Source organism: Ischnura elegans, chromosome X (genome assembly GCF_921293095.1).
Source record: "Ischnura elegans chromosome X, ioIscEleg1.1, whole genome shotgun sequence".
Taxonomy (NCBI): Eukaryota; Metazoa; Arthropoda; class Insecta; order Odonata; family Coenagrionidae; genus Ischnura; species Ischnura elegans.
In genome coordinates, this window is record NC_060259.1 from 47233923 (window position 1) to 47254027 (window position 20105).

Consider the following 20105-nt stretch of genomic DNA (forward strand, 5'->3'; position numbering starts at 1 on the left):
TTCACTTTTTAGATGTGTCCCTGCTAAATACGCTCTGAAGTCTACCATTGACATTTACTTCCGTTGCATAGCCTGTACAATTTCCAGCCGTTAGTGCAAACGCTGTCCTGTAAGTTGATGAACTGGGACCTTTTTCCCGTGAATTATAGTGCGGTAATATGCATTTGCATTATCAAGTAGGTCCAAACCTCCCATGTATTTACTATACTCCCAATAATTCGAGGCTGTGGAGCAGTATTTTCTTTTTTCTGCTGAAACGTTTTACTGTGCCCAATGGTAGCGCAGAACTTGTATTGCTGTCTCCAGTGACAACCGAGTTATCATTCCATCGAACAATACTAAGACCTTCGGCTTTATCAAATGTTTGTTTTCATGTTCCTATCGGTTTCACGCCGATGGTTTTGTTATATTCTATCAGGCACTCCTCCGTTATATTTTCACGGATGGCTCCTGTGACAAATAATCCTTTTTCTTTCAAAACAATAAATCGTCTTCAAGATGAAATGAAGTCATCGAAAAACATGCGATGATGAGAGGGTTCAGGGATAACCTTGACGAATTCCAGAAGAGCACTTGCTTCCAAGCCTAACTTTCGATCGAAGTCATTTCCCATATCCTGGTTGAACCCTAAAGCCGTCTGAAGAAATTAAGTTTAGAGCGAAATCTAAAAGGCTTGTTTTTAAAGAACATTTTTGCACTCTGGTGATCGAAGTAAGGTACCATTTGCTCATAAATTGACAAATAATGCGCAAATATTCCGAGTTGTAATAATTTTTATTCAAGTCGTCAAGTAGAGGTCATAATTTACAAATCTGTCATTTCCGTCTTGATCAGATTACTAATATGTCCAGACAGGAATTGTCTGAAAAGTGTCATCATCATCATCATCACTGGTCAACAATCCTAGGATTGGTTTGACGCAGCTCTCCACTCAGTTCTCCTATCAGCTAATCTTTTCACACCTACGTAATTCTTCTCTTTCACATCTCTCTTTACTTGTTCCATATATTTTGTCCGAGGTCTTCCTTTTCCATTCTTGCCTTCCACTTGCCCTTCGAGGATTGTCTTCATCAGGCCATCATGTCTCAAGATGTGGCCTGTAAGGTTGTTCCGTCTTCTTATTAAGGTTTTCATGAGGCTTCTCTTCTCTCCTACCATTCTTAGGACTTCCTCGTTACTAACTCGGTCAATCCATTTGATTTTCATCATTCTTCTGTAGCACCACATTTCAAAGGCCTCTATCCTTGCTTTCTCCGCTGCGGTCATTGTCCATGCCTCACTTCCGTATAGGAGCATACTCCAGATGTAGGTTCTTATGAATTGTTTCTTTACTTCCATATTTAAGTTTCCCGCTGTAAGCAGGTCTCTCTTTTGGTGGAATGCTCTCTTCGCCTGGGCTATTCTGCTGATAATTTCTTTCTTGCTTCTCCCGTCACTAGTTATCTTGCTTCCCAAATAACAGAATTCATCCACCTCTATCAGTTTTTGGGCTCCCTATTTTAATGTTGGTCTTGACTTCTTCTCTTCTGCTGCATAGTAAGATCTTGGTTTTCTTCGTGCTTATTTTCAGTAGATATCTACTCATTACTCTACCCATATTAGCCAGAATATTTTTCAAATCCTTCTCTGTTTCTGCTATAACGGCTATATAATCGGCAAATCTTAGCATGCTAATTTTTTCTCCTTGGATATTCACTCCCAATTCCTTTTCTTTGATTTCATTAATGGCTTTCTCAATGTAAACGTTGAAAATTACGGGTGACAATGGACAGCCTTGTCGCACTCCTTTCTTAATTCTTGCTTCTTCACAGCTGGGCCCTGATTTTATCACGGCTACTTGGTTTTTGTATAAACTGTGGATGATTCTTCTGTCATTATAAAGAACCCCAATTTCCTTTAGGATTCCAAGCATTGTGCTCCAATCCACGTTGTCAAATGCTTTCTCTAAGTCCACAAACGCAACGAATGTTGGCATGTTCTTTTCCATTCTCTTCTCTATGAGCAGTCTTAGGGCCAATATTGCTTCCCTTGTGCCTTTGTTTTTTCTGAATCCAAATTGGTCCTCATCCAAGTACTCTTCTGCTTTTCGTTCTATTCTTCTATAGATGATCCTTGTCAGTATCTTTGATGCATGTGTAGTAAGGCTTATGGTCCTAAAATCTTTTTCTCCGCTCTTTTCTTCTTAGGAATAGGGATTATAATGTTCCTCTCGTAATCCTTTGGTATCTCACCTGTCGTATACATTTCACTAATGATTTTGTATAGCTGGTTCAACGTCTTCTCTCCTGAATTTTTAATTAGCTCTGCAGGAATGTCATCAATGCCAGACGCTTTATTTATCATGAGGTCTCTTACAGCCGCATCAAATTCCGATCTTAAAATTGGGGCTCCCATGTCATCGGTATCCACTTCCCTCTCGTTTTCGATAGCATTCGTTCTGAGGCGACTTCCTTTGTACAAATCTTTCAGATATTTCTTCAATCTCTTCCCTTTTTCTTCGTTTTCAATCAATAGTTATCCGTTTTTGTCCCTTCGGGTATTACATCTTACGCCCCTTTCCTTGGAGTGGTTCCTCACTATCCTATAAGCGGCCTCTACTTTTCCATGTTTAAGATTGTTTTGCACGTCTTCGCAAATGCTTTTCATCCACGTTTCTCTAGCCTTCCGCGCTTTACGACATATTTCGTTCCTTATTCTCTTGTAACGATTCTGTCCTTCCTCTGTTTTCGCAGCCTTGTATTTTCTTCTTTCTTCAATGAGATCTAATACTTCCTGCGTGATCCATGGTTTTTTCATAACGACTCTTCTTTTACCAAGAACTTCCTCAGCTGCCGCTTGCGACCACTTCTAATAGTTTTCCAACTCTCTTCCATTGGTTTGTTGGTCGTATCCTCCCCTATTTTATTTTCTACAGCCTCTTTAAAAGCCAGTTGATGCTGAACCTCCCTCAATTTTTCAACCTGCCATATGTTTTTCACGGCTTTCTTCAACTTTTTAAATTTGAGGTGGCATTTCATCATAACTAAATTATGGTCAGTATCGATATCTGCCCCTGGATAACTTTTGAAGTCCTTCACCTGGTTCCTGAATCTTTGTTTCACTAGAATGTAGTCGATTTGGAATCTTCTACAGTCTCCTGGCATCTTCCACGAGTATCTTCTTCGCAGGGGATTTTTGAATAAAGTGTTGGCAACCACTAGCCTGTGCTCCGTGCAGAATTCAAGTAGCCTTTCTCCTCTTTCATTTCGGTTACCCAACCCGTATTTCCCAGTTATTATTCCGTCTTGACCTTCTTCGACGACAGCGTTCCAGTCACCAAAAATAATAAGATTTTCTTCCCCTCTTACCTGCTTGATAACTTCCGCTATATCTTGGTAGACATCTTCTACTTCTTCGTCTTCATAATCTGACGTAGGCATGTAAACCTGTACCACTACATTAGCCACGGGTTTAGTATCTATCTTCACCATTACTATCCTTTCATTAAACTGCAGCTAGCTTTTAACACGCATCCCGGCGCTCTTTCTAAGCATTATGCCTACTCCAGCATTACCATTTAGCGATCCTGTGTGTATCATTCTGTAGCTTCCACTCCAAAAGTCTCCTTCCTGGGGCCACTTCATTTCGCTGATGCCTAATACATCGAGGTTCATTCTTCGCATCTCCACCTTCAAGTTCTCTAGCTTACCGCAGGTACGAAGTGATCTGACGTTCCATGTTCCTGTCCGTAACATTCTATCTCGTTTGACCGATGTACCCTCTCGAGTAGTCCCCGCCCGGAGATCCGAATGGGGGACTAGTTTACCTCCGGAATATTTTACCCGAGAGAATTCCATCATGTCATTATATAAATTGAGCGGAGTAGCTGTGACTCCTCGGGATGATAATGTGGTGGTTTCCCCTTGCATTCCACATCGCAGTACTACAGCCGTTAAAGTAAATTTTACCACGCCCGTAGTGGAATGTGTGTCGCTGTACCGACCAGTATGGTCTCCACCTTCGCACATGTGAAGAAGAGCTGCTGCCCTCTCCCCCGGGTGATGAGAGGCATAATTGTTGGCGGCCCCCAGTCGCCAAGTCACGGTATCTTCACAGGTTTTGGTATCTTTTAAATGGTCTACCTTACCCAAGGGTAGCCCAATACCCCCTCAGAATACCGCCGCTTTTTGTCCACGACTGCTTATTCGACGAGAGAACTCGCTTATCTCGCAGCTAACCTCTATATCTAAAGGTCAACCCACCATCCGCAACCCGGTGGACGCACTCGGTGGCTTTAATCTCAGCCGCGAGCTGAAAAGTGTAGATTATTTTTTATTAATCTAAATTAAATAAATCTGATGGTATTCGCATAAAGATATCAGACGAAGTGAAGCATCTGGGAGTTACGATAACTTCGAAACTCTCGTGGGGAACACATATAAGGAATATTTACGGCATAGCCCAGAAGTTAGGATTCGTCAGTTGTATTGTGGGAAGATTTTCGGATGAGAAAGTAAATGAAAGGTTCTATGTCGCACTCGTCCGACCACTCCTTTGAGTATGCAGCGAGCATGTGGGATCTGGTGCAGAAAGACTTAATCCGTGAACTGAATAAAAAAGAAAGGAAAGCGGCACGATTCGTCAAAATCTGCTTCGGGCGTACCGACAGCGTTACCCAGATGTTAAGCGAATTAGGCTGGGAGCCGCTAGGGACTCGGAGGTTGCGCTCTAGGCTTCGATTGCTTGAACAATTGACAATAGATTTCTCCAGGAGCGCCACGGAGCACATCATCTTAGAGCCCCACTATATTTCCAGGTGCTACTAGCGATAATTGAGAGAGATTTTGAGGAGCGGATAGATTTGGGAATTCGTTTTTCCCTCGAACCATATAAGACTTGAATGAATATTATGCGTAATTTTGTTTGAGCATTTGCTTTTTATACTTACCTTGACGACTGGTGTTCTAACACCCCCTGCCACAATAATTTTTATTCGTAATTTTGGTCAAGCATTAGCTTTTTAAATCTAAACTGCTGGTGTACTAACACCCCTTACCTCACGCCTTTTTAGGCGGCTTGCGGGTTAGAATGTTGGTGAAAAATAGGCATGGTATGACTGGATAACGATAAATGTTATCAATTTCGATCTTTTTCTCTATTCGACCTCCTTGAAGTAACCATGTCTTTTTAGTCAGTAACATGGGATCTTCTGAGCTTTTAGTTCCTTGGAGTTCCATTTAAACAAAAATAAATTCAATGAAGAAATACTTTTTTAGTTTGGGGCGTAGTAAGTAAAATATTATTTCCAGCATTGAGGCGAGAGGAATATTATCATCATTTCGGCTATTCTCACTGTGTGTGGAGATCTACATTTTATCTTTGGCTTCCATGCCTCTTGGGTAGAAAATCTCGTTCGTAACCTTTCGGTGTCTGCTTCAATCAGAACATAAGTCGGCTTTTTTCGTAACCAGGATATGTCGAGTTATACGCATGAATTTCGGTCCCTTAGAATAGTAATAAGTATTTGCAAATATTTGATGAGCACATTAATCGCCCTTAATTGAAAAATATATCAGCAGAGGATAATCACGGATGCTTACTTTGATGATCAATATGAAAGGAAATATCGGCATGAAGAAACATATTCGAATAACTTGGTGACCGCATTTAGCAGAAATATTTGTTTTGTAAATTACATCTCCTAGAGTAATGGGGTTTGACAATGAAATTGCGGGAATGGATGCGCTTTAAGGGCAAAAAAGATAACTTGAAAATTTTCATTATTACAATCGACAATCATTTAGGAAGCAGCATCGTAATCCTGCACTTGATGTGCAGTTCTCGTGTGCCCGTACTTGTCACTTCCTGCACTATATCCAGTCTTCGATAACACTGGTCAACAAAAAACCTTTTTTTTCTGTCCTAGACAGGGTTTGGCTGATCCTTGAGGTTTTTTCGTGCTGATTCCGAATTTGGGCTCAGTTTTTTACATCACGTCAAGTTTTCTTAGAACAAGCGCATTAAATATGGGCTCAAGGACGTCTCATCAAATAAACCGTGGTTTTCAAACATGTGAAAAATGGGTACCTTCGTAGGATTTTCTCGCATATTTAACACCTGGAAAGTTCTTTTTAAGTGTCCAGCAGTAATCTGAGAACATGTTGCTGGATTTTCCTTGCTGCCGTTTTCCATGTTATCCTGGTGGAAACACTCACTGCGTTCATCACTAACAGTGCCGAGGTTTGGTGGTAAAAGTCAAGGTGTGAGTCGAGGAAGTGAATTTTTAAATTCATATTGCAGCCCATTTTTTGGTATAATTTAATTAGATTAGCCACGAGATTCCGGTTATTTTCAGCCACAATATTTCCTAGAAAATGTTCAAATACATTTTGAATGCGTTTCACACGCTTTTTTTCATCGAACTCGATTGTCGAAATTCCAAACACTTCGGCAATTCTCTAATCCTTGCAAATAGTACAAATTCCATCTTTGATCTTTGCCTCACTGAATTTTTGTTTCAAACAAGTAGTACCAGAACCATTTTTTCCATGGATTTCACGAAATTTTAACAATCCCTCATTTACTATGTACAGGCGGCAAAAGATTATTTTTCGGATCGACCAAAGGCTGAAAAAGATAATTTTTGCATCGATGAACGAGTGCTTTACAAATGTCTTATGTTTTTTTCTTTCTCTGCTATCCCACTCGCAGATGAAGCAACAATATTTAGTGTAGCCAAGCTGTTAAACTAGTAAAATTGCAATTCTTTGCGAAATGCCACAAATTTTCCACTTTTTTTTCGCTGTGATTTTTTTCTTATAGTAACTGCGTATGTTTCAATATCCTCACTTCTCGACACACAAACCCCATTCTCCGCCTTACTCCCTCCCTTCAAGCACCAAGACCTATGTAAGGAAGAACTCCTAAGACTTATGTGGCACTTGATAATGTTGTTAGTAACAGCGAAACACGTCGTGCTAAAATAAAACCCAGTGAAATTATTGCAATGTCTTATTTTACCAGTATTAAGAACTTCCACCGCATCGTGCCTCACATCATACAAGGTAAGGTTGTTTTCTTGTGAAAAAACTAATTTAAAATCGTAATGGCGAGATCGATGCAATTTGTATTTGGATACATTTTCGTATTAGGGTCCAGCAACTTGCAACCCTTAAATTGTGATCCTAAGAATTCACTCTTCTTTTAGGACAAATTTAAATCGCGCACTATATTATTTAAATCCTCTTGCGTTTTAAAATGAAGGTCCATCAGATTTACTCAGTCCAAAATTTGGGTCCTAGTTTCCGTATCCTTCATTCTCACGTTCTTGATTACTTTCCGAATATTCACTGTTGTAAAAAAAATTATTTGTTCCGAACTTCTAAATTTTTAGAGTGAGGTATTGATAGTGTCGCTGTTTCCAAATTATTTAGATATTTTACTGTGTGTTTGACTTCCTTTAATTTTTCAAACAAAAATAACAGCCTGAAAAATGATCCTTTGTATCCCGCCAAATCTTGGGCACGGCAAAATTCTTATGATGTTTTACCTCAGTCCAACCAGTAAGAAGCTAAACATAGGTGCCACACATCACATTAGGAACACATCCATTATCTTGGTGAACCAACAGACAGTCAAAATAAAGCTTATAACAATGTCTCAAAAAGGGAGTAATCCGCCTTTGAGCCTGAAAAGAAATTTCGCCGCACAAGTACCAAAAGTTAACGGGATGGTTCACGCACTATCTAGGCCTAATTAAAGCTAAGCCACTTCTCTGGGATTATTATGTAATAAGCTTTATTTTCTGCGAGCAACAACATTCTTAAAACCATCTTCAGGGAAAAACAAACGTCTTCACGCACCTACAGTTGGTCACATACTGATGTTAAGTGGCAGCTGATTCAGCATTGCTTAGAACAAAGCGATTATTATTATTATAGTATTCTACCGATTAAGGTAGGTTTCCATGGAGTGTTCAAGAAGTGATCTGGAAGCCTCCCTTTCCTTCCAGCACTGCCTTCTTTAATTAATTTAAGGCCTAATCCCTTTCAATCTATCTAAAAATCCTATTCTTTTCCTTCCCCTCCCTCGTTTCCCTAACATTCTACACTCTAACACCTTTTTCAACATCCCCTCCCCGCTAAGCACTAACTCCATCCATACCTTCTGTCTCCTCCGTATCTCATCTAAAAGCTGCCTCTCCTCGCCAATCATATCCAGCACTTTGTCGTTCCTTTCCCTCTCCGTCCATTTCACCCTCTCCATTCTTCTCCATACCCACATCTCGAATGCCTCCAACCTTCTCTCGTCTTCTTTCCTCAAAGTCCACGTTTCCGCACCGTAGAGAGCTACACTCCAAATCAAACTCTTCACTAACCTTTTCTTTTAACTCTTACGTAACGATCCTCTCAGAAGCTCCTTCCTGTTCATGAACGCCTCCTTTGCTAGTGCAATTCGCTTCCTGATGTCCTTGCTACTGTGTCCGTTTTCCTCTAATGTGCTGCCCAAATTGTTAAACTGCTCGACCTGTTCAAGTTTCTCCCCACCTACTTTTATCTTGAGTCTCACATTCCTCGCTCGCGATACGTTACAAAACCGCATTACCTTAGTCTTCTTGTGATTAATCCTCGTCCCATACTCCTAGCACCGCTCGTGTAACGCATCCACTAGAGCCTGTAGTCCCCTCGCTGACTGACTAATCAGCGCCTGATCATCCGCGAACCTTACCGATTTCAACATCATTCCTCCCACTTTTATTCCAGCTTCTTTTTCATCCCACACTTCCCTTACCATCTCTTCAGCGTACACGTTAAAGAGCAGCGGCGATAGAGGACAGCCTTGCCTCACACCTCGGCCAATGCTTGCCCACCCAGGTTCTCCGTCCGCTACCCTCACTTGCGCAGTCTGGGCCATATAAAGATTACGAATCAGTCGTCTGTCCCTCCAATCTACACCTGTTCTCTTCAGAATATCCATTAACTTTCCCAGTTCACCCTGTCAAACGCTTTCTCAAAATCCACGAAACAGGCATATACATCCTGGTCATATTCTAGGTTCCTCTCCACGAGGGACCTCATTATTGCTATTGCATCTCGAGTTGACTTCCCTTTTCTGAAACCAAATTGATCTTCGCCCAAATACTCGTTTGCCCTGGCCTCCATTCGTCTGTTCAATATCCTCAGTACCACTTTCGCCGCATGCTATATTAGGCTGACTCTTCTATAATCTCCGCATTCCACAGCTTTCTTCTTTGTCGGAAGCGGAATTAAAACCGTCTTCACGAAATCCTCCGGCCAACATCCCTCCTCATTGATCCTGCGTACTAGTTCGAATAACCTTTTCTTACTACCCTTTCCTAGATTCTTCAGAAGCTCACACGGGATATTGTCCACGCCTACTGCAGGGTTCCCACTCAACCGTGAAGACCTTAAAACCGTGAATTAGCCGTGAATTTCGTCTACCGTGAAAAAACCTGGAAAAAGCCGTGAATTTCACCATGAAACCTTAAAAATATCTCAATATTGATAATAATACTACGATTGCCTGATCAAATGCGATATGTTAATCATGTTACATGGTCAGGCACGCGTAGACTCTTAGTCTACGCATTTATCTACACACCAATATTCGAAGTGTAGTAATTGCTCCGTACTGTATGACGACACATCGACCAATATTTTCCATTTCAATGGTGGAAGTCTGTTATTTTGTTTAAGCTTTTCAATTTCAGTGATAGCTTGGGATGGACTTGTATTCGAAAAAGAACGAATGAAATAACCTGCATTTCTAATGGACCCAGAATGAACCATTAACGAAAATTATCTGATTTGTAGCTCGAAGTTCGGTTCCCACACAAAATTAGGGCACATGCCATATGCTTCGAAATATGAAATTGCCATTGGAATTATACTAAAGGAAACATTTCTACGGCAAATAGACTTTCAATTGATGGCAATAGCTCTCAATAGACTACGCTCACCTCGTCGAATTTATGATAATAATGAAGTAAAAGTGAAAATAACGTGTTTAAGCAGGTATTTATTTGGTTTTTATATATTTAAAACCAAGTGCATTATACAGTGGAACCCCGATCTATTGTACCCGCATTCATCGTTCGCAGTTCCTGGTCCCACATAAAGTTCCTCGCGGTCCCGTCGTATAATTTCCCTGCATCCATCGTTTGACGAAAATGAGACGAAGACGTTTACATCGTGTTGTTTGTGGCTAATAAAGCAGACACCCCCAAGAGATTGAATTACTATAAGGAGAAGCTGAGTGCCGTGGGATAGTTACATTAGCGCATTTTCCAAGATCCGCTATCCCCCTCCACTCAGAACTCGCCTCCCCCCTCTGAAGCTTTCTTCCTCTTCTCTGAAATAAAAAAAGGCCTCAGCTCGCGCAGGGATCGTATTACGAAGACCTAAGCTTCGAAAAAAATATCGAGTTACACGAGAACAATGGAAACGTGTTTGCCCCCCCCCCCTTTTCTCACCTAGTGACCTTTTTCAGCCTAACTGCTTCAAAGTTTACAGTTTCTGGAGGTAAACTGCTGCATGAATCACCTATTAGCCCAAAAGGTGTCTTACAATGAATTTCGGCAATTGGCATTATACTTTTATTACAATGAAATATTTGTCAAGTGCACGTAATTCAAAAAAGAATGAGAGCAAACACGATGTATTTCTAACGTTATTTAAGCATTTAAAACAAGAAAATAGTTGGAAATATACAAAGATGATTTCTGGCGAAACGCGATATCCTCGTAGCTGAGCTCCTCGGCAGTTAATGTGGCATTTTTCCGAAAACAGAATCTCAGGTTATTATCAGTTATCAATTTACGTGTTATACTATAAGTCTCACTTGTAAGAGTTACTGTGGAATCTTCTCAGGATATTTTGTTTCTCCCTACCTACAATCAGAAGTCATCTACTCATTTTTCGCTACGATAATTAGAAAAGAATGGGTAAGTTGCCTTCTCTTTAGAACAAAAAATTTCATGGCGCAGTCATATGTTTATGCTTCACCCTCTGCAGTATGTTTGCGTAAGACGTACGCGATAGCATCAGTTCCGAACTTCACCTCGCACGAGTGGTTCCGTACTTTCCAGGGTGGGTTGACTTCAAACTAGCGAGTGTTTTTCGTGTGGGTTTAATAAAGTAAGGTTTAATTTTTTTTATCCGTTTGGACCATCGCCCTTCCGAAAAAACAAGTGAGTACTTTAAAAGATGGACTTACAATAATTGAATATGAAGAAAAGCATCCGGGGTAGAAGCGCGTGAATATTGGAGAATACCTCGGGCTGTCCGCTAGCACATGACGGTAGGTGTGGGGGTAGAGCGAGCTACCAGGTGAAAACAAGAAGTGGGACGAAGCCGAGGCTCAGGCGGGCGTGCCGCTGACGATTAACGCAACAATGTTCACGCTTTACACATGGCCTAAATTACGTGAAAAATATATGTATAAGATAGGAACATTACAAATAATTGACTATTTTTGGCCTATATAATCTGTCTCACAACCAATCACTTCGCCGGCGAAAGCGGTTGTTCTAGGCACAAAATTCACATTGCTCTCGTGAATACGTGTACTGTAAATGGCATTTGTTGGATTTTTACATCCGAGAGAAATCCATAATAGCAGGGTAAATGCCGAGTGGAGAGCAAACATTTTTAGTGAGGTGGCGTGTTCCTTTAGGATATTTGAAAGAGATATTATTCGAATCAACAACATGACGTAAGTGTCTCGATAAGGTACTAGTATTCCTGTAATTGGCTAAAATCTTCTTTGAATCCTTTGACAAATGTCATAATTACGCGCCAAAATCCTGCGTTTTCTGGGACATAGGCAACATATCCAAACATTCCCGCAGCGATCGTTTTCCCGCATTCATCGTTTTTTCCGCCCATAACCCCGAAAAAAGATAGATCGAGGTTCCACTGTAATTATATGAAATTGATTATTACATTCTATAAACAATTTTAATAAATATTTTCGGCGATTTCAGAAAGATTGGGTAAGGGAAATTTGGTTACTGTGCGGTAATAACAACGTGCGCAAGAAACAATCTCTCGGCGAGGAATTAAAAAAGGACTTCCGGTGTTCAGACGGAAGAAGGTCCTGAGGGCATTCGCATATTTAAAGGAGGCCATGGTATTTGGCGTCCGGGCAAGAGTGGTTGGGTTGGGCCTTTAGTTGGCCCTGAATTTTCCAAACGTTGACGTCATAAAAGATTTCTGTTTTCATTGTGGCGTTTACATTCACGGCGTATGTCGCGTACGTTAATTTTTATGTAATTTAGGCCGGTGATTTTCATATTGTTGACTTATAAACGGATCATGAATTTGACGACATTGAGACCGTGAAAATCTGAAAAAAAACGTGAAAACTTGGAAGAAAAACCGTAACAACCTGATAAAACCGTGAATTTCATTATTAAGGTAGAGTGGGAACCCTGTACTGCTTCCCTAGCTTTCATATCAGGAAGTGCTCTCTCTATTTCCTAATCTAATATCCCCGGCCCAAGATTAGCATCCTCCACTGCACTTTCCTCTAGAGTCAATCTCTCCGGCCTGTTTCCTCCGTCATACAGATCCGCACGTTGTTATTACGTCCACGTATTCCTTCCATCTACTCTGTACCTCTTCTCGCTCGGTTAGCATCCTCCCATCTTTAGCCTTAATTTTAGACATGGCTTGTCCTCTTTTGCCGCCCGATAGCGACTTAACTTTGGCGTACAACGCGCCTACTTCTCCATCCTTCTGGAACTTTTCCATTTCCTCACACTGTCTTTTCCACCAAGCCTCCCTTGCCCTCTTAGTTTCACGTCGTAATCGATTATTTAGTTCCCTATACATTCTTTTGTCCTGTTCTGTGTCCACGTTCTTCCACTTCCTTCTTTCCTCCATTGCTTCACCATTGCCTCCGTAACCCAAACCGCCAGTGTAGCTCTAGGGGGTCATGGGAACGCGCAATCCTTTCCACCGCGACAAGGTTGTAGCCCAAGGGAAAGGAACAAAACGATACGATAGTACAAGTTTAAATGTATTTTGATAGGATAGGAAGGCATGATATCGTAGGACAAAATGTTTTGTCAGGAAAATTTTATTTTCACCTGCTCATCCTATCAAGATATTTAAATGAATTAAATTATAACATTCGTAAAATCATACATTAAGCTGCCCTTAAAAAAACTAGACGTGATAGAAAGAATCTACGCACAGATTCGGAATATGCGCGAAAAGTAAATCTAAGATCACTCGGCAACGTGTCTAGGAGAAAATCTATGTTGACCAGAGTAATCGGCTCCCTGTTTTTTTCAGTACACACCAAGAAAAGAAATCTGATATGGCGTTTTTGTTTTTAGATTCCTGTCTTCTTGCATCCGCAGGATCATGTGAGTACGATTTTTTAGTGATTTGAAGCTAGTCGATGGTGTTGGTGTTGTTCGTCCTTCTGTTTGTCCTGAATGGTCGAAAACGGCAAAGGCGTTTTTTACCTTTCGGGTACCTCATTTGCATACAGAACAGGCAAAATAGCCGATGAACAGTTGTGAATTGTTTTCGGCTTGGGCTTTTAGCAATATGAACGTAATAAAACGTGCCATCAAACAAATAAAACGGTTAATGTCGCTCTCGTGGGGACCACCGACGGTCAGCCGCGCTAATGAGGGTCCAACCTCGACTTCGAGCCTAATCCGACCCTTTTCGGGGACCCGAGCTCGCGAGGGATGGACCCAAAACACCGGGAGGGCCCCCACCCATCTGAACCACGTGTAGTACATTTTGCATTTTACAATTCTTTTAGTGCTATCTACAATTTATTGGCTTTATCGTCTTCTTGATCACACCAGGAATACGGGCGTTTTTTGATCGTCTTTCTACGATGATTTTTAAGAATTTTATCCAATCAGCGATAAAAGTCCCCTTCTGACTTGGCAACGCTGCATCCAGCAACTTGGGGGTGGGGTAGGAAAGGCCTCTCGCTCCACGCTGAACAATGGCATTCTCAATTCTGGGAAGTTCTGCGAGCCATTTCTAGGGTGTTTGGCAGGGGTGATCAATAACCAGCATGCATTTGGACTCCAACATGCAACAAATTATACTACTATATGCTGTTAGAAATAATCCGTAGTATGTTGGCGACCGTAAGATATGGTTAACTTCGTCAGAAAAGACACTGCTTTTGAATTTGTCTAAAAGATTTAGCCTATTTTCCAATCATGAGGGTCCCAAACACTGGCAGCGTATTCCAAATGTGGTCTAACGAGGGAAAAGTAGCTAATTTCTCTCACTTTGTCGTCGCACTGTCCTAATATTCCTTTAATAAAACCCATTTTACGATTACCTTGACCGGTTATTTCTCGAATATGTTTATTCCACGATAGATCATTATTGAGTCTAACTGCTAGATATTTCAGGGATTCAACAGTCTCTACTTGGCTCCCCCAATAATATAGCTGCGTTGTAGGACGTTATTCTTCTTCAAGAAATTCATTACGACGCATTTTTTCCAAATTTAATTCTACATCTACATTTACATTATACCCTGCGAGCCACCTCTAGGGTGTTTGGCAGGGGGTGATCAATCACCAGCATGCAGCATGCATTTGGACTCCCACATGCACACCACACCGTCCAAAAAACGTCCCGTATGATAACAAACTATACTACTATATGCTGTTAGAAATAGAATATAGAATAGAAATTCAGAAACATGCATTAAGTTTTACATAGGTTAGTAGGCTACACTACAAGTCATGCAATCTATTTACGAGTTCTATTGCTGCCGTTATAATCTCTTATTGATCGTGGAAAAAATGACATTCGGAATCTGTCTGTTCTACAATCTATCTCTCTTATTTCATTTATATGATCTGATTTTCCGTAGTACGTTGGCGTCCGCAAGATATGGTTAACTTCGTCAGAAAAGACACTGCTCTTGAATTTATCTAAAAGGTTTATTCTATTTTTCAATCTACGGTCCGACAGGGATTCCCATCCGAGTTTATCTAAGAGGTCAGTTACACTAACAAGACTATCGTAACGACCTTTCACATACCTAACTTACACCATACTTCTAACTGCCAAGCATCGCACCACGCTTGGATAGCAGCAAGGTCATTCGTTAGTTCATCTATATATATATCTCTGCTGGGACGGATGATTTGTTACACGTCGTCTGAGGAAACATTTCCTCCAAATTTACTAATAAATTTATGCATATACTTCGATCTTCGCTCCCGTAAAGAATGAGTAACCCTGTTAAGCCTTGAGATTTTGCAGCTATAGGCAGCGATGAAGCACGGAGGAATTGCACTTCATTGCATGAAAAACAAAAGCATTCCATAGAACCTTCACCCTCATACGACGAAAAAATGCACAGAATAACACTTTCTAAGGGGTGCTAATATTACCCTAATGAGAGAAAAACCAGGAATAGTAAAGGACACAAATTAATGGGAAAAGGAATTAGAAAACATTGATTCATCACCAGCGCTGGATTGGCCATAACTTTGTGGAATTCCGTATTTTTTCCAATCCACATCTACATTGACATAATACCCTACGAGCCACCTCTAGGGTGTTTGGCAGGGGGTCATCAATCACCAGCATGAAGCATGCATTTGTACTCCCACATGCACACCACACCGTCCAAAAAACGTCCCTTATAATAACAAACTATACAACTATATGCTGTTAGAAATAATAATTGAATTAAGAAACATGCATTAAGTTTTACATAGGTTAGTAGGCTACACTACAAGTCATGCAATCTATTTACGAGTTCTATTGCTGCCGTTATAATCTCTTATTGATCGTGGAAAAAAAGACATTCGGAATCTGTCTGTTCTGCAATCTATCTCTCTTATCTTATTTATATGATCTGATCTTCCGTAGTATGTTGGCGTCCGTTAGATATGGTTAACTTCGTCAGAAAAGACACTGCTTTTGAATTTGTCTAAAAGATTTAGCCTATTTTCCAATCATGAGGGTCCCAAACACTGGCAGCGTATTCCAAATGTGGTCTAACGAGGGAAAAGTAGCTAATTTCTCTCACTTTGTCGTCGCACTTTCCTAATATTCCTTTAACATAACCCATTTTACGATTACCTTGACCGGTTATTTCTCGAATATGTTTATTCCTCGATAGATCATTATTGAGTCTAACCCCTAGATATTTCACGGATTCAACTGCCTTTAATTGGGTACCCCGAATTATATAGCTACGTTGTAGGAAGTTATTCTTCTTCCAGAAATTCATTACCGTAAACCGGGACAACTTTGCCACTTTTTTTTTCTTTTTCAACCGCATTCTTGTAAGTTCATGTACGGAAATGGTTTAAAACCATTTTAAGCCATTATTCTTGGTCTCTACTTTCAAAATTTGTGCAAAAATGACAACTTAAGTAAAAGTTTATATGTTAAAAAAATTGAAAATGTAGTTAGCAAAGATTCTATGGATCTGGGGCAACTTTGCCAACGGAGTTATATCCAGCGGAAACCTCAATAAAACAACGGAAAAATAATGTTTATTTAGAAAACTCTTAAATATAGAATGGTACTCCAAGATACCCAATGCATTGAACGTGGAATGCTATTGTCATTCCCCTAATTTTTCTCCTTTTGGCAAGTCCCTCCAACAAGATTTTGTGTGGAGGTGCTTGGAAGTGACCAGGTGTGATTTGTCCATGGTTTCTCCAGGGGCCACATTAATTTTCCGTCTTCTTCTCTATGGCGAACTTTTGTTTGATTGTGACGACAGGATTGAAGACAGTTCAAAAATGAATCACTTACTCTTGTAGGAGTGTCATTACGATCAGTTTTCTATGCATCCGGAATTCAAGACCAAACTTCTCCGGGATTGTGTGGCACGATGTCACATTTCTCGAACCCTGATATCATGTTTGAGTTCATTTTACTTTCTTCAACCAAAGCACTGAGAATTTTTGCCAAAAGTGTTGGAAATACATTCTTTTCGATGGTTTTATAACTATTAAAGTTCCACAATTATGGTCTGTCAGTATGGCTCTCCATTTGTTTTTTACAAGGAGCGAAGACCGAAAAATCAAAGGGTTTGACATAAATGATTGGACGATGGCGTAAGAACACAAAACGAATCAATCGTCAACCAATGGCATTAAAAGGCATTCCCCAGTCAGCACAAACTAGCACATGTTCGAGTATCTCTTCTTCCTTACCCTTGCTCAATGCCGTATGGCGCCCTGGATTCTTTGTATGGTGACACTTCACCTTACTTTCAATTGTCCTATGCGGAATATTGTACTTTTGGGCTGCTTTTCCACTGCTCAATTCATTACAAATCACTGCGGAGACAGCAAGTGGCAGCGTACTGTCATCATAATTTCGATACCTTCGGCCTCCCAACTTGGTATTAAAGCGTCTTGGCATTTGAAAGGCCTATAAAACGAATATGAAAAACGCACCCTTAGGAAAAAGTGTACTGGTAGTGGAGAAATAACAATATTGTCGGTTGGCAAAGTTGTCCCATTTCCACCAAGTTTCCTGGTGCAACATTGCCAAGTTAAATTATTAAATCTAAATACAACAAATATTTTACCATTTAAAGCGATTCTGAAAGTAAATTATATGCTCTATTGAACGATACCAGAAGTTTTTACTTACATTTGAGTAAATGGGAAGGGCGAGACACTTAAATAGACTACCAAAAATATTCAGTTTGGCCCTACAAAAACAAAACACTAATAAAGACCTGAAAACAACTTGTAAGACTACAAGTGTGTGGAAAGGCTATCACTCAATATCTTGTCTGAGTGATGAAAACATAGGCCCTCTCTCGGATAATTAGGAAACTTAGTAGGGCACCAAACATAATATTTTTCAAAACCTGGCAAAGTTGCCCCACTTGGCAAAGCTGTCCCTGTTTACGGTACGACGCATTTTTTTCAAATGTAATTCTAACTGCCAAGCATCGCACAACGCTTGGATAGCAGCAAGGTCATTCGTTAGTTCATCTATATCTCTGCTGGAACGGATGATTTGTTACACGTCGTCTGAGGAAACATTTCCTCCAAATTTACTAATAAAATTATGCATATACTTCGATCTACGCTCCCGTAAAGAATGAGCAACCCTGTTAAGCCTTGAGATTTTGCAGCTATAGGCAGCGATGAAGCACGGAGGAATTGTACTTCCTTGAATGAAAAACAAGATCATTCCATAGAACCTTAACCCTCATACGACGAAAAAATGAACAGTATAACACTTTCTAAGGAGTGCTAATATTACTCTAATGAGAGAAAAATCAGGAATAGTAAAGGACACAAATTAATGGGAAAAGGAATTAGAAAACATTGATTCATCATCAGCTTTAAAAAAAATAAGTGCTCTAACGAAGTGTGGACTAGCGTACATTAAAGTCCTTAATGGTTTGGGTGAAAAACGAATTCCCATATCTATCCGTTCGGCAAAACATCTCTCTTAATTTATCGCTTCTGTCGGACCTGGAAATATAGTGTGGCTCCAATATTATGTTCTCTGTGTCGCTCTTAAAGACATCCATTCTCAATTTCTCAAGCAATCTAAGCCTAGCGCGCAGCCTACTAGTGGGAGGGATAAAGTGGAGGGAGGGAAAATTGCTTATGTAAGGCAAATAGTAAAATTGGAGGCAAGGAACAGCCATCTAATCACAGACGCTTGACTTCTTTTGAAATTATGATTCAACTGACGTTTTATGCTTATAGTTACTAGCTGTGTTGATTCTGATTTGCTTTTGTCGAATAGGCTATTCACAGGCATTTGTTAAAAGAATACTAGGGAAGTGCGACGACAAAGTGAGAGAAATTAGCTACTTTCCCTCGTTAGACCACATTTGGAATACGCTGCCAGTGTTTGGGACCCTCATGATTGGAAAATAGGCTAAATCTTTTAGACAAATTCAAAAGCAGTGTCTTTTCTGACGAAGTTAACCATATCTAACGGACGCCAACATACTACGGAAGATCAGATCATATAAATAAGATAAGAGAGATAGATTGCAGAACAGACAGATTCCGAATGTCTTTTTTTCCACGATCAATAAGAGATTATAACGGCAGTAATAGAACTCGTAAATAGATTGCATGACTTGTAGTGTAGCCTACTAACCTATGTAAAACTTAATGCATGTTTCTTAATTCAATTATTATTTCTAACAGCATATAGTTGTATAGTTTGTTATTATACGGGACGTTTTTTGGACGGTGTGGTGTGCATGTGGGAGTACAAATGCATGCTTCATGCTGGTGATTGATGACCCCCTGCCAAACACCCTAGAGGTGGCTCGTAGGGTATTATGTCAATGTAGATGTGGATTGGAAAAAATACGGAATTCCACAAAGTTATGGCCAATCCAGCGCTGGTGATGAATCAATGTTTTCTAATTCCTTTTCCCATTAATTTGTGTCCTTTACTATTCCTGGTTTTTCTCTCATTAGGGTAATATTAGCACCCCTTAGAAAGTGTTATTCTGTGCATTTTTTCGTCGTATGAGGGTGAAGGTTCTATGGAATGCTTTTGTTTTTCATGCAATGAAGTGCAATTCCTCCGTGCTTCATCGCTGCCTATAGCTGCAAAATCTCAAGGCTTAACAGGGTTACTCATTCTTTACGGGAGCGAAGATCGAAGTATATGCATAAATTTATTAGTAAATTTGGAGGAAATGTTTCCTCAGACGACGTGTAACAAATCATCCGTCCCAGCAGAGATATATATATAGATGAACTAACGAATGACCTTGCTGCTATCCAAGCGTGGTGCGATGCTTGGCAGTTAGAAGTATGGTGTAAGTTAGGTATGTGAAAGGTCGTTACGATAGTCTTGTTAGTGTAACTGACCTCTTAGATAAACTCGGATGGGAATCCCTGTCGGACCGTAGATTGAAAAATAGAATAAACCTTTTAGATAAATTCAAGAGCAGTGTCTTTTCTGACGAAGTTAACCATATCTTGCGGACGCCAACGTACTACGGAAAATCAGATCATATAAATGAAATAAGAGAGATAGATTGTAGAACAGACAGATTCCGAATGTCATTTTTTCCACGATCAATAAGAGATTATAACGGCAGCAATAGAACTCGTAAATAGATTGCATGACTTGTAGTGTAGC